The following is a 16473-nucleotide window of genomic DNA, read 5'->3' on the forward strand; positions in this document are numbered from 1 at the left end:
TAGCATTCCAATCCCCTATGATGAAGAGGACATCTTTGTTTGATGTTAGTTCTAGAAGGTGTTGTAGGTCTACATAGAACCAATCAACCTCAGCTTCTTTGGCCTCAGTGGTTGGGGCATAGACTTGAATTACTGTGATGTTGAATGGTTTGCCTTGGATTCATACTGAGATCATTCTATCGTTTTTGAGATTGTACCCCAGTACTGTTTTTCCCATCCTTTTGTTGACTATGAGTGCTGCTCCATTTCTTCTAAGGGATTCTTGCCCACAGTAGTAGATATAATGGTCACCTGAATTAAATTTGCCCATGCTTGTCCATTTTAGTTCGCTGATTCCCAAGATGTCGATGTTCAATCTTGCCATCTCATGTTTGACCACCTCCAGCTTACCTTGATTCATTGATCTGACATTCCAGGTTCCTAAACAATATTGTTCTTTATAGCATCGGACTTTCTTTTCACCACCAGACACATCCACAGCTGAGTGTCCTTTTGGCCTTTGCCCAGCCGCTTCACTCTTTCTGGCACTACTTGGAAATTCCCTCTCCTCTTCCCCAGTAGTATATTGGACACCTTCCGACCTGAGGGGCTCATCTTCCGGCATCATATCTTTTATCCTTGTGATACGTTCCATGGGGTTTTCTTGGCAAGAATACTGGAGTGGGTTGCCATTTCCTTCTCCAGTGGACCACATTTTGTCAGAACTGTCCACCATGACCTGTCTATCTTGGGTGGCCCTGCACGGCATAGCCTATGGCTTCACTGAGTTACATAAGCCCCTTCGCCACAACAAGGCAGTGATCCATGAAGGGGTCATAGCTAATACACTGTCCTTACTGAAGCAATCTCTCTATCTTCTTCATGTTCTAGACATTAAAAGCCCTCTGGGTCTTTGTGAAGCAGAAAAGAGAGATTAGGGATGAGTAAATATGTCCATTTCCCTTTCTCTCTCATTTGAATTTTTTTTGAATCTCAAGTTCTTTCTCTTCCCAATGTGAAAATGTTGTGAATTTTGGGGAAATGCTTATCAAGAACAAAGAAACAAAATTCTCACCCATCTGCACGAGCCAAATACAACAGGTACACACCTATTTCCAGCATGGAGATTCACCTATCTGTTATGTAACTGCTAAAGATGAGGTAATTAAGCTCTATGAGGTAATTAAGCATAATTAAGTACTAAGATGGTTGAACACACAAGGATCCAAACCCAGACACTTAAGAGCAAAGCACTCAAAGTCCTGAGCCTGGGTAGACATATCTGGTAACTTCTATTATTATTCATTTTTTATTGTGAAATTTCACAAATTTTTGTAATTTTTTTATGAAAACCAAACTGAAATGAAATTATCACCCATAGCTATAGATGATGGGAGTAACACTGGTGAAAACCCTGATGCACATTTGTTTTTCTAGCCATTCCAAGCTTTCAAGAAGCTATGTATAAGTGCCTACACTGGAACTAATGGTCTTCTACAGCATGTCAAACAAGGACAAGATATACCTGTCTCTTCTTCTTCCAAACAAATCCAGAGCCTTTTATCAAACAGGTTTGTCCAATAAAACCACATCCCAACCACAATAAAATGCCTTTCATAACTGTTCCCTCCCCAAATGAAGCAGAAGGACAGGACAGCAAAATAAAACACAGCCAATGACCAACACCGTAGGCTGTATTAGGGATGATGGATGAATCTGTCCATTTCAGTTTCTCCCACATTTGGTTTTTTTCTTCTTCTTTTGATCTCAAGTTCTTTACATCCTGAATATGAAAAAAAATGCAAATGTTGGTAAATTCTTATCAAAAACTAACTGAAATAAAATTCTCACCTATTTTTAGCCTCTTTGGACATACCTGAATGGTATTGGGCCTCCTGAGGACAGAGAATATCAAAGCACTTACAAAAGTAAGAGTACAAATGATAGATTCCCCACCCCGTACCCCAGATCGTGGCCTGTGCATGGAATCTGGTCATGGAGCATTCTTTTGGCTTTGATTCATGCATGAAAAAGTACAGTAAAATCTGAATGCAAGGGCTGACACAGGCACTGTTCCTGGATTGTACATGAGTTGCCAAATTCAAGTAATGTCAACTCTCATAGTGCGATTCATTCATCTGTGTTTGGGTATGGGAGAACTAATTCCAATCACCCCCCTTTCCTTTTCTATAGGTGATTAGTGAAGAGAGCAGTGTCTTAATGGCACCAGCAAAGTTCTCAGCAAGGTTTCAAGATCTTCGCTAGATATTTTAAAATTTAAATTGCAAAACAATAGCAGAACATTTTAAGTAGATGTGTTGTGGTTGTTGTGGGTGTTCAGTCGTTCAGTTGTGTCTGACTCTTCGTGACCCCATGGACCATAGCAATCCAAGCCTTCCTATCCTGCGCTCTCTCCCAGAGCGTGCTCAAGTTCATATTCATTGAATCGGTGATGCTATCTAGCCATCTCATCCTCTGCCGTCCCCTTCTCCTTTTGCCTTCAGTCTTTCCCAGCATCAGGGTCTTTTCCAGAGAGTTTTCTCTTCGCATTACGTAGCCAAAATATATGAGCTTCATCTTCAGTATCTGTCCTTCCAATGAGCACTCAGGGTTGATTTCCTTTAGTATGGACTGATTTGACCTCCTTGCAGTCCAGGGGACTCGTAAGAGTCTTCTCCAGCACCACAGTTCGAAAGCATCAATACTTTGGCGCTCAGCCTTCCTTATAGTCCAGCTCTCACAGCCATACATTACTACTGGGAAAACCATAGCTTTGATTAGACAGACCTTTGTTAGCAAGGTGATGTCTCTGCTTCTTACTATGCTGTCTAGGTTTGCCATAGCTTTCCTCCCAAGGAGCAAGCGTCTTTTAATTTCATGGCTACAGTCACCATCTGCGGTGATCTTGGAGCCCAAGAAAGTAAAATCTGTCACTGCTTCCATTTCTTCCCCTTCTATATGCCAGGAAGTGATGGGGCCAGATGCCATGATCTTTGTTTTTTTAATGTTGAGTTTCAAACCAGCTTTTGCACTCTCCTCTTTCACCCTCAACAAGAGGCTCTTTAAATCCTCTTCGCTTTCTGCCATGAGGGTGGTATTGTCTGCATATCGGAGGTTGTTGATAATTCTCCCAGCAATCTTAATTCCGACCTCTGATTCATCCAACCCAGCATTTCTCATGATGTACTCTGCATATAAGTTAAATAAGCAGGGTGACAATATGCAGCCTTGTCGTACACCTTTCCCAATTTTGAACCACTCAGTTGTTCCATGTCTGGTTCTTACTGTTGCTTCTTGACCCTCGTACATGTTTCTCAGGAGACAGGTAAGGTGGTCTGGTACTCCCATCACTTTAAGAATTTGCCACAGTTTGTTGTGATCCACACAATCAAAGGCTTTAGCATAGTCAATGAAGCAGAAATACATGTTTTTCTGGAATTCTCTTGCTTTCTCCATGATGCAGCGACTGTTGGCGATTTGATCTCTAGTTTCGCTGCCTCTTCGAAACCCAGCTTGTACTTCCGGTAGTTCTCGGTTCGCATACTGCTAAAGCCTAGCTTGTAGGATTTTGAGCATCTCCTTGCTGGCATGTGAAATGAGCACAATTGTACGGTAGTTTGAACACTCTTTGGCATTGCCCATCTTTGGAATTGCCCTTCTTTGGAATTGGAATGTAAACTGACCTTTTCCAGTCTTGCGGCCATTGTTGAGTGTTCCAAATTTGTTGGCATATTGAATGCAGCACTTTAACAGCATCATCTTTTAGGATTTTAAATAGCTCAGCTGGAATACTGTCATCTCCGCTAGCTTTGTTGTTAGTAATGCTTCCTAAGGCCCACTTGAATTCACTCTCTAGGATGTCTGGCTCAAGTTCAGTGACTGCACTATCATGGCTATCAGGGACATTCAGATCTTTCCTGTATAGTTCTTCTGTGTATTCTTGCCACCTCTTCTTAATCTCATCTGCTTCTAGGGATGTACGAAAGTCACTTACCTTTTCGCAGGGGTGCTTCGTGGTGGGGGAGAGGTGCTTCGCTTCTCCCCATAAAGTTCAGGCGAGAGGGGGGAGCCGTCCCGCCTCGCCCGGCCGATATTCAGGCCGGGGAGGAGCGCCCCATCTCCCCGGCCGCGAAAGTGTAAAAAAAAACCAAAAAAACCTGTGATAGGCTACGTAACGATTAACGTAGCCTATCATGGCTAGATTTCCAAAGTCAGCCATGATAGGCTATATAAATCATTACGTAGCCTATCACGGGTGACTTTGAAAGAAAAAAAATGTGCGTACGCAAATGGCGGCGGCCTATGGGCGCCGCCATTTGCGTTCCTTATTTGGTCCCGGTAGTCTACGTAAAGATTTACGTAGACTACGCTGTAGTCTACCAAATAAGGAACGCAAATGGCGTCGCCCCATGGAGGCCGCCATTTGCGTACGTGCTCTTTTTTTTTTCAAAGTCACCCGTGATAGGCTATGTAACAATTAACGTAGCCTATCACGGCTGACTTTGGAGATCTAGCTGTGATAGGCTACGTTAATCATTATGTAGCCTATCACGGGGTTGTTGTTGTTTTTTTTACCTCAGCTGTAATGGCGGCGGTCAAAAGACCGGCTGCCCCCCCGCCCCCCGAAAGCCCACCGAAGCGCCGCCAGGACGCATTTGGCTACGGTAAGTCCCATCCCGGGGGGCAGAGAATTTCACTGCCGATTTCAGGAGGCCAAATGCGTTGGCGCTTGGCCACCCAAAGATTCCGGGAGAAATTCTCCGCCATCCCTACTTCTATTAGGTCCCTGCCTTCTTTGTCCTTTATCATGCCCGTCTTTGCACAAAGTGTTCCCTTGAGATCTCCGATTTTCTTGAAGAGATCTCTAGTCTTTCCCATTCTGTTGTTTTCCTCGATTTCTTTGCATTGTTCATTTAAGAAGGCCTTCTTGTCTCTCCTTGCTATTCTCTGGAACTCTGCATTCAGTTGGATATATCTTCCCCTTTCTCCCTTGCTTTTCGCTTCCCTTCTTTCGTGAGCTACTTGTAAAGCCTCATCAGACAGCCACTTGGCTTTCTTGCATTTCTTTTTCTTTGGGATGGATTTCGTTGCTGCCTCCTGAACAATGTTACGGACCTCTGTCCGTAGTTCCTCAGGCACTCTGTCTATCAGGTCTAATCCCTGAAATCTATTCCTCACCTCCACTGTATATTCATCAGGGATATGATTGAGGTCATACCTGAATGCTTTAGTGGTTTTCCCTACAATACTCAATTTAAGCCGAACATTTGCAACAAGAAGCTCATGATCTGAGCCACAGTCAGCTCCAGGTCTTGTTTTTACTGACTGTATAGAGCTTCTCCATCTTTGGCTGCAAAGGACATAAAATCAATCTGATTTCGATATTGACCATCTGGTGATGTCCATGTGTAGAGTCGTCTCTTGTGCTGTTGGAAAAGAGTGTTTGCTATGATCAGCGTGTTGTCTTGGCAAAACTCTATTAGTTTTTGTCCTGCTTCATTTTGTACACCAAGGCCATGCCTGCCTGTTATCCCGGTGATTTCTTGACTTCCTACTTTAGCATTCCAATCCCCTATGATGAAGAGGACATCTTTTTTTGGTGTTAGTTCTAGAAGGTGTTGTAGGTCTTCATAGAACCGATCAACCTCAGCTTCTTTGGCCTCAGTGGTTGGGGCATAGACTTGAATTACTGTGATGTTGAATGGTTTGCCTTGGATTTGTACTGAGATCATTCTATCGTTTTTGAGATTGTACCCCAGTACTGCTTTTTCCACCCTTTTGTTGACTATGAGTGCTACTCCATTTCTTCTAAGGGATTCTTGCCCACAGTAGTAGATATAATGGTCACCTGAATTAAGTTCGCCCATGCCTGTCCATTTTAGTTCGCTGATTCCCAAGATGTCGATGTTCAATCTTGCCATCTCATGTTTGACCACCTCCAACTTACCTTGATTCATTGATCTGACATTCCAGGTTCCTAAACAAGATTGTTCTTTACAGCATCGGATTTTCTTTTCACCACCAGACACATCCACAGCTGAGTGTCCTTTCGGCTTTGGCCCAGCCGCTTCACTCTTTCTGGTGCTACTTGGAAATACCCTCTGCTCTTCCCCAGTAGTATATTGGACACCTTCCGACCTGAGGGGCTCATCTTCCGGCGTCATATCTTTTATCCTTGTGATACGTTCCATGGGGTTTTCTTGGCAAGAATACTGGAGTGGGTTGCCATTTCCTTCTCCAGTGGACCACATTTTGTCAGAACTCTCTGCCATGACCTGTCCGTCTTGGGTGGCCCTGCACGGCATAGTTTATGGCTTCACTGAGTTACGCAAGCCCCTTCGCCACAACAAGGCAGTGATCCATGAAGGGGTGTTGTGGTTACATTTCTATAATGCATAATAACTACCACAATATTATAAACACACCTCAAATACTTGTCTCCCTCATTTTGAACAAGGGGATGCTGATTTTGACAGGCAGACCAAAGGCTCATACAGTTGTTTATTATGATATAGAGGGTCAAGCTGCATGTTACTTAAAAGTAGCCTCCACAACCTGGTGTCCTCCAGATGTTTTGGACTTCAACTCAGATCAGTCTCAGCCAGCATGGCCAATGTTGTTGTAGAACAAAACTGGGTGTTGTAGAACAAAACATCTGGATGGTACCAGATTGGGGAAGGGTGCTTTAAAAACATAGCCTAGCAGCTATGCCTTTTTTTCCTTACTCAAAACTAAGTGTGTGGGGGAGACACCGAATAAGGCAGCTTTCATCCTTTGCCCTCTGCTGCAGTCCCAATCCAGATTAAACTCCTTGTGCCTTCATTTCCATTGCAAAAAAAGAATCCAATCATCCCAATACAAATATAGATGACAATGAGCAGAGTCACATGTAATGCCCCCTACCACCCACCCACCCACCCACCCTCACCACCACACACACACACACACACACACACACACACACCCCTTCCCTAGTTATCTGTTCCATAGACACAGCAGCAGGCACACGATCTACTGTCAGGAACAGGGATCTCTGAATTAAGGCCAAATCAAATCATTTCTCCATGATATATAGGCAGCATAACAACATCTGGTTGAGCCAGCAATAGGCACCTGCCTTATGTCCAGAGAAATATATATGCTAAGTTTGGTTCATCTAACATATTGTTATTGACAAGAGCTATTTGGCAGCTAAGGAAAGGAATCATTATGGTGATAAAAATAACCATGATGCCATTCTATGCTTCTCATCCAAGTCTATTTTATATTATTTCAGTTGTTTAAAATATTTAGTCTTTGTAATATTTTGACAGGTCCTGGGGTATTGGACTCTGAGTGAGCTCCCTCTTGTCCCACACTCTTCTCCAGCTCCTGTCCCTCACCATGTCTCACTTCCAGTTCTCCTCATTGAAGGATAGGTCCTACCTCCAGCCCCCTGTAGTTCAGTCCATTCTACCTGTGTGATCATGACGGTAGGGGGCATGACAGTACTGGGAGAAGATGAGACCAACAGAACAAGGAAGGGAGCAAGCACAGGGGTGGAGGGCAGCTGCAGATTCCTATTTATTTATTTATTTCTATACCGCCCAATAGCCGAAGCTCTCTTCGTTCCTACACATTTAAAACTCCACCATTCTCATACCAAACAACGTGTCACATCCCATTGTGTAATCAATCTGTGACAGGGAGGGTTGAGGTCAGGGATGTCGGAGGAATCTGTCCAAGGAGTGGAGTCCACCTAGCTTTCATCAGCATGCAGGGTTTTTCTAGATTGTGGGAAAATATGCATAAGGACCCAACCAATAACTGTTGGGTCTGAACAACTATTGAGAGTATTACCACCAGTATGATGGATGCTGGTGATTTATTTTACAGTGCTTGGATGTATATGGGTACTTAGTTTCATTGAACTTTATTATGGTTATGCCAGGTGCTGACATACTTCAATAGAAAAGATTTCTATACATCTTTACATTTTATGTAATTTAGGTGCTTGCCATTCTTGATTATGATGATGATAATAAAAAATAATTAATAATGTGTTGCTCCAAGACTTTTATCCTTTTGGGGGCTATGTTTAATCTGTTGGTGCTAGTGAAGTTGCTGTAAATCTGCCTTGAGAGCCTGCAAAATAGGATGGGTTATAAATATAAATATAGAAATAGTATTAAATATAATATTTTATGCTAATCATGGAATTTGAAGCTCCTGTTGGGCAATTTGAAAGGGGTCAACAGAAATGTCTAGATCTCTGTCACATTCCTGTGTGTGTGTGTGCACGTGTGCGTGCGTGTGTGTGTATAAAAACCCTCACCATGCAATACCGTGTGTATTTGGGGTCATATTCAGTTCAGCCCTCATTCTGTTTAAAGGTACATTTGAAAAGAGAAGATTACCTATAAGTTACCCATAGTTATCCAATCAGCAGTGTGCTGGTGTTCATGTTAAATGTAAAAGAGGAAAGGATGGGTGATTATGTTTTCTGAAATATGGTAATAATCTCTGTGGTAGAGCTGGTAAAAAGATGAGCCTTGGCAAAATTCATTTTGAGACATCAAAATTTATAAAGCAGAAAATAGAACCTGGTGATGGATGACATCCTTTTGTCAACCTGACAAGAAATGCAGCCCAATCAGAATCTAAATGCAAGGACCAGAAAACAAGCTGAAATGATTGGGTAGGGGGCAAATGCACTTGATTGAAGCATAATGGAGGGTGGGGGGGTTGTTTTGTTTTTATTCATTTTTTAAAGCATGTATGTGCTGCTGATGGATAGAAAATCATTATTTTGTTTTTCTTTTTTAAGTAGAAAGATGAGAAACAAGCCATTAAACATCTATCATAAAGGGAGGGGGTATTGCTTCTCCCATCTACCTGTAACTTCTGCATGGGTGGGTTTGATGGTCTGCCCCCGGAGGCTGATGAATCTGGATAGATTTCTGAGGTCTGTTGGGGATTTTCCTACAGCATGTTTCCACAACCTTTTTGGACCCATGGGCACATTTGGAAATTTGAGATACTGCTGTGGGCACCACTACAAAATGCCTGTTCAGTGGATTGCCACTTTGGCACCTACCTTTCATGTTTATAGATCTTAGGCTGTGTCTTAATCAGAAAAAACTTTTGCTTTGTGTCTATTGGACACCACAATGTCTCTTTAATAAAGGAATGTCTAATTCAGCTAATTAGCTGTTTTTCTGGCAGTGCAATACAGCTATTCCCTTTTTTAAGCATATGTTTTGGCAGTGTCCAGTAGTTGCTTCTTTTTGTGAGCAGGCTACATTACACAGAAAATTTTTATCCCAGAACAGTCTGTAATATTCACTGGATGCCATTGTTTTGACAGAGCCTAAGATGGATGGGGCTAGTGCACCATCTAGTCATGTTATGGATAGTTTTTGGCTCATGCAGCCTGAGGATATGGACAAACTGCTTGGAGGACTGAGGCCTACTATTTGCTCTTTAGATCCTTGTCTATCCTAGCTTGTGAAATTTGCCAGAGTTGGACTGGGTACTTGGACCTATGAGGGATGGTGAGGCTTTGAAAGAAGCAGTGGTGAGAAGAAACCGAATTTAGATCCTATCGTTTCATATAACTACCACCTTGAATCAAATTTGCCATTCTTGGGCAAGGTGCTGAAGCATGTGGTAGCCTCACAGCTCAAACTAGTGTTGGATGATATGGATTATTTAGATCCAGCTCTCAGTAGCTTTCAATACAATCAACCATAGTACCCTTGTAGATCATTTTTTGGATTGGGCTTGGGAGGAACGGTTTTTAAGTGGTTCTGGTCCTTACTGGAGGAGCGGTATCAGAATGTGGTGCTGTAGACTTTCGTTCCACCCCATGGCCATTAGCCTGTAGGGTGCCACAAGGTCCCATCTGTCCTCCATGCTTTTAACATCTACATGGATCCACTGGGGGAAGTAATCAGGAGGTTTGGGCTGAAGTGGCATCAGTATGCAGATGATACTCAGCTCTACTTCTCATTTCCATTTATACATCCCAGGGAGGCTTTTGAACTCATGAATCAGTGTCTGGAGGCTGCCTAGGACCTTCCCTGATTATGTTTTATTGGACTGGTTTGGAGTTGCAGTTGTCTGTTGTAAGTTTTATTTCACATTGGTGTATGTTGGTTTTCAGAATGTTTGCTGCTGTTACTGGTTTTAATTATCTTTGAATTGTTTTAAATGTCACACTGACTTTTATCACATGTTGTATTATTGTACACTGCCTGGGGGGGTCTACCCTGAATGGTGACCAAGAAATGTTTTTAATAAAATAAAATAAATCTATGCATAAATTTAAAAAAATACACTGGGGTGAGCAACCTGTGGCCCTCTAGATATTTTCACATCTACAACTCCCATCATCCATCACCATTAGCAATGGTGGCTAAGGCCAATGGGGGTTGTAAGTCAAAACATCTGGAGGGTCACAAGTTGCCCACCCCTGTTTTGCACTGTTGAAAGAAAAATCACCCCCTCTTTTTTTTTCTGAGACTAGAGGTGCATTGAATGAAGACAAGCATATGAAGACATGGTTGAAAACCTCCATAATTTGCCACATTTCATCATTAAAAAGTCCCTCCTCTCAGTTGTTAGAATTTACTAGAAACAGTGTTGTGGGTGGACATTTCAAGGGATGATAGATATATGATGTACAGCGTTCTTGCCCTTTTCATAAAATTGACCATATATCTGCATCTCCATTCCATGCTCTTCAAACATCCCCTCCTATAAAAATGTAATTTAGCTAGAGGACTCCAGTCAAAGACTGGGGTAGTCAATATGTGAAATTCATGTCCTCCCCCTTCTTGATCTCCCTGCCCCATTGGCTAGCTACTGAGGATACTGCCCATCCACCCACCCCAGTTCCCCATCTTTCTTGCCTGCCTGCTTCTTTGCTTGGTTTTCTCTATCTCTATAGCCTGGGCAAAGCTTTCCTTGTTCCTTTTCTTCAATTATTTATCAACTACATTCATTTGCATGTTTCGGTAACTTAGGAAACATACATATGCACACACATATGCACTGGCAGCATCACATACTCTCTGCTTCTGGGAAATATTTTTTCCCAGCCAAACTAATATTTTCCTTTCCTCAGAGGAGCTGTACTTTTTGTCAGTGTTATACCAATAATCCCACTGCCTCTTCATTGGAAAGCTTTCTACTTCATTTATATGCTGTATAAATGTGGACAGGGGGTAAGTAGGGCTGTATGAGAAATTAATTTCAGTTCATTTTTTACCAGAATTTACCCAATTCATATCTCCAGGACCCAAATGTAGAATCAGACATAGTCTGTGGTCAAAGTTCATACATTTCCAAACTTGTGATTTGCAGTCCCCCATATATCAGTTCAATAACATGCATACATTTGAAAAACGTGCATGAAAAAAATGTGTACTTTTAAAACACGTGCATAACATACTACAGTCAATGAGAGAAGCATGCGTACATTTCAAAAGTGCACACAATTGATGCACACATTTGGGGAAAAATGCATGAAACTATGCATGATTTTTTATTGAAGAAGAAGAAGAAGAAGAAGAAGAAGAAGAAGAAGAAGAAGAAGAAGAAGAAGAAGATTGTAATCTGATACAGAATCAAGTTGGAATAAGCTTCAAGGTGGAATTCAAAGAACCTCAATTAGCATGAGTTTTGGTGATGAGCTCATCCATAGGCATGAGGGGTTGCAGAGCAACTATGCTTCTAGTGTTTTAGAATACCCAAATTGTGGCATAATGTTTCAAATTTTTCATTTTTGATCATTAATTGGGTGAGTGAGGGTGAAACAAACCCTCTATGAAAGATTGTGGGGGGGAGGGGGAGGGGAAGGGGGAGAAACTTCTCTAATGTTTCAGGGTAGAGGAGTTGCCACTTACCTTGGCTAATCTTACAAGGTAGCTGAGGTTTATTTTATTTTGTTTTGTTTTTTGCTTTTTGAAACTTTTTTTTTAAAAAAGTCCTACAGCATTCACAGTGGTACAAGTCTTTCTCTGCAGCTTCCTGCCAGCCACACTTCCTGGAAAAGCTTAGGAGCATATACCATGCAATGTTGCATTGCTACCAAGACTTTCCAGGAACTGCGATGAGTGAGAACCGGCATGAGGCTTTCTCCACAGTTTCCTCCCAGCCACAATTCCAGGAATGCTTTGGGAGTAGCATGAAGTCATGTCACTCTCAAGGCATTCTGGGAAGTGCAGCCAGTGGATCACTGCAGAGAGAGATTTGTGCCTCTGGAGGGTGGGAGCTTTTAAAAAAGTTTTTAAAAAGTTTTAAAAGCAAGGAGAAAAAAGGAACTCCCTTGGCTACCACATAATCAGTACACTAAGCAGCATCTGCCCCCCCCATTTCAAATTCTGTAATATTCCTTCCCTAAATCAGGGAGCCTCCATTTTCTCAAGGGAAGAATGTTTTCAGGGAAGTTGGAGTGGAAGGATTTCTTCTGGTATCAATTGTTTGGACTGGATATTCAGTGCGATCCATTCAAAGGGGTGGGCAATTTGTTGCCCTCCAGATGTTTTGGCTGACAACACCCAGCAGCCCTAGCCAGCATAGCTGCTGGTGAGAGCTGATGGGAGTTGTAGCCCAAAACATCTGAAGGGCTATAAGTTGCCCTCCCCTGATTTAAATGCTGAAGTTTATTTATGGAAGGAATGTTTGGGAGCTTGGCACACCACTAACATTCTGGTTTTATAGATTGCCATGAATTCAACCATACCCCACATTTCCTATTTCAATATTGATATATATGAAAGCTGAAAAGGGGAGGGGGTGAGTGCTTCAGACCCCCCCCCCCGATTCATTGGAATATCACAAAGCACTGATTACCCCATCAACACACAAATATATCCAACAGTTTGATAACTGCAATTATCATGCAAACCCACAGTTGATCTGAGATAGCTTGCGTGCTCTAGGCTTTTCCTTTGCTAGATTTGGGAAGGCAAATTCCTTCCTTAGATTTGGGAGGCTATATACCTGAATCCAGCTGATAGTATTATTTTTTATATATTTGTGATTTTTAGAATTATGATTTTTAATGGTGTTTATGTGGTGCATTGTGTTTTATATATGTTATTAGTCATCCTGGGCTCTTTGTGAGGAAGGGCAGGATATAAATCAAACAAAGGCACAATCCTATGCATGTTTAGATAGAAAAAAGGCCTACAACTCCCAGCCAACATATGTTGGGAGTCATAGGTCTTTTTCCTGTCTAAACATGCATAGGGTTGTGCCCTGAATCACGAAATATTTATTTATTTATTTATTTATTTATTTTATTAAATTTATTAATTGCCCATCTGGCTGGTCACCCAGCCACTCTGGGCGATGTACAACACTAAAAACAGTTCATATAATAAAATTCAATATTAAAAACATCACATTTCTAAAATTACCCTAGCCCACCCCAAATGCCTGCCTGAACAACCACGTTTTTAATGCGTGGCAGAAGCTCATTAAAGAGGGGGCATGGCGGAGTTACCTAGGGAGGGAGTTCCACAGAGTGGGGGCCACCACAGAGAAGGCCCTCTCCCTCGTCCCCACCAGTCTAGCTGTCCTGGCTGATGGGACAGAGAGAAGGCCATTTGAGGCTGATCTTGTTGAGCAGCCTATCTGATGTTGCTGGAGGCGCTCCTTGAGATAGGCTGGGCTGGAACCATATAGGGTTTTAAAAGCCAAAATTAACACCTTGAATTTGGCCTTCAGCACTGGAATGATGTGATCTCGCTGGCGGCTGCCTTTAATCAGGTGAGCCGCTGCATTCTGTACCAGCTGCAGTTTCCGAACCGTCTTCAAGGGTAACCCCACGTAGAGCGCATTACAGTAGTCTAAACGAGAGGAGACCAGGGCATGTACTACCAATAGGAGCAGATGGTTGGGAAGGTAGGGGCGCAGCTGCCATATCAGATGAAGTTGGTACTATGCTGTCCGGCTCACAGCTGACACCTGAACCTCCATGGACAGCTGGGAGTCTAAGATGACCCCCAAGCTGCGGACCTGGTCTTTCAAGGGTAACCATACCCCATTCAACACCAGGTCAACATCCCCCAACCTCCTCTTGTCTCCTACCAAAAGTACCTCTGTCTTGTCAGGGTTTAGCTTCAGCTTGTTCCTCCCCATCCAGCCACTCACTGTCTCCAGTCCAGACATTTGGAGAGGGATTCTATGGCCAACCTTAGTGAAGATTTGAATGAGAGGTAGAGCTGTGTGTCATCCTCATATTGATGACACCGCACCTGAAACCTCCTGATGATAGCCCCCAGTGGCTTCACATAGATGTTAAATAGCATTGGGGAGAGGATGGAACCCTGTGGCACCCCACAAGTGAGCGGCCTTGGGTCTGAAACCTCCTCTCCCAGCACTACCCTCTGGTACCTGCTGGAGAGGAAGGACCAGAACCACCATAATACTGTGTCTCCAATGCCCAACCCCTCCAGGTGGTCCAGGGGGATATCGTGGTCAACGGTATCAAAAGCTGCTGAGAGGTCGAGGAGAACAAGGAAGGAGCATTCACCCCTATCCAGAGCCCTGCTGATATCATCCACCAAGGTGACCAAAGCCATTTCTGTCCCATGCCCAGGCCTGAAGCCCGACTGAAATGGATCTAGATAATTGGCTTCTTCCAAGTGTGCCTGTGTCACCATCACCTGCTCAATCACCTTGCCCCCAAATGGCAGATTCGAGACTGGGCGAAAGTTGTTCAGAACTTGGGGATCCAAGGAGGGCTTTTTTAAAAGTGGTCTTATCACTGCCTCCTTGAGGGCTGATGGCATCACTCCCTCCTCAAGGGAGGCATTCACCACCGCCTAAGGATGTACGAAAGTCACTTACCTGTTCGCAGATTATGTTGATGGTGGGGGGAGGTGTTCCGTCCCTTCCCCTGGAATCCTGGCCGGCCAGCTCTGCTCCACAGGGATTCTGCAGAGCCACCGGCCAGCTCCGCCAGCAGCCGGACATCCGGCCGCTGGCTAGCAGGGATGCAAATGGTGACAGCCTTAGCCACCGCCGTTTGCATCCCTGCAGTCAGCTGTGATAGGCTATGTAAATGTTTATGTAGCCTATCACATCTGACTTAAAAAAACAACAACAACACACGTACACAAATGGAGGAGGCAACGGCCGCCACCATTTGCGTTCCTTATTTGGGCACGCCTTAGTCTACGTCAAGATTTACGTTGACTAAGACGTGCAAAAATAAGGAACGCAAATGGCGGCAGCCGTAGACGCCGCCATTTGCATACATGCGGGTTTTTTTTTTAAGTCAGACGTGATAGGCTACGTAAACATTTACGTAGCCTATCACATTTTTTTTTTAAAAAAAACCTAGCCGTGATAGGTTACATAAATCTTTACGTAGCCTATCACGTCTTTTTTTAAAAAAAAAAACTGGAAATAGCGGCGGCGGCAGCCGGTCAGAAGACCGGCCGCCGCCGCCACACCACCGCCGGAGACGCCGCTGGAGACGCTGCAGCCCGGAGGATCCGCCCCAGGTAAGTCTCGTCCTGGGGGGGCGGGGGGGCAGGCCATTCCACCACCGATTTTGGGGGGCCAAATGAACTGGCATTCGGCCTCCCTGAGATCCGTGGCAGAATTCTCTGACATCCCTACCACCGCCTTGATCCCCTCACCCAGCTTCTCTCTGCAGCCCATAATGAGCCAAGATGGTCAAGGATCAAGTACGCAGGTGGTCAGCCTTACAGATGAAAGCACGTTGTCCACTTCATCAGAAGGAAGAAGCTGGAACCAATCCCACAAAACCGGTGTGCCACAGACCGCCTCCTGCTCACTAACTGTATCCACAGCACACGGAATAACACTCCTAATCTGATCAATTTTATCTGCAAAGTGCCTTGCCAAGGCCTCACAGGAGGCCTTAGAATGCTCCAGTGGTCCTGGAGCAACTGGACTGACCATGATCCAGACCACTTTGAACAGCCTCCTGGGACATCACTCTGTGGACGCGATAGAGGCAGCATAATATTCCTTTTTTGCTGCCTTCACTGCCACGTGATAGGCTGAAGATACAGCTCTAGCCCGTGTCTGATCGCCTTTGGAGTGAGACTTCTACCTCCGGCACTCTAGCTGTCTCACCTCCTGTTTCAGAGCTCGTAACTGTGGATTGAACCACGGTGCAGTCTGAGCCCTGTTCAGGGGCAGAGGGCATTTTGGAGCCACCTGATCTAATGCCCCAGTGATTGCAGCATTCCAGCCATCCACCAGGGTCTCGATCAAGTGGCCATTGGCGTGCTCCAGAGAATCCCCAAGTGTGTTCAGGAATCCATTCGGATCCATAATATGCCTGGGGTGGACCATTTTAATGGGTCCTCCACCCCTGTGGATGGGTTGTGGAATCGAGAAGTCCAACATCAGCAGATAGTGATCTGACAATGACAACAGGGTGGTGGATATACCCCTGACTTCCAGATCACTCCCCGCTTCTCCACAAACAAATACAAGGTCTAATACATGACCGGCTACATGGGT

Source organism: Heloderma suspectum, chromosome 1 (assembly GCF_057233095.1).
Source record: "Heloderma suspectum isolate Gila_16-S chromosome 1, 16-S_ref, whole genome shotgun sequence".
Classification (NCBI taxonomy): Eukaryota; Metazoa; Chordata; class Lepidosauria; order Squamata; family Helodermatidae; genus Heloderma; species Heloderma suspectum.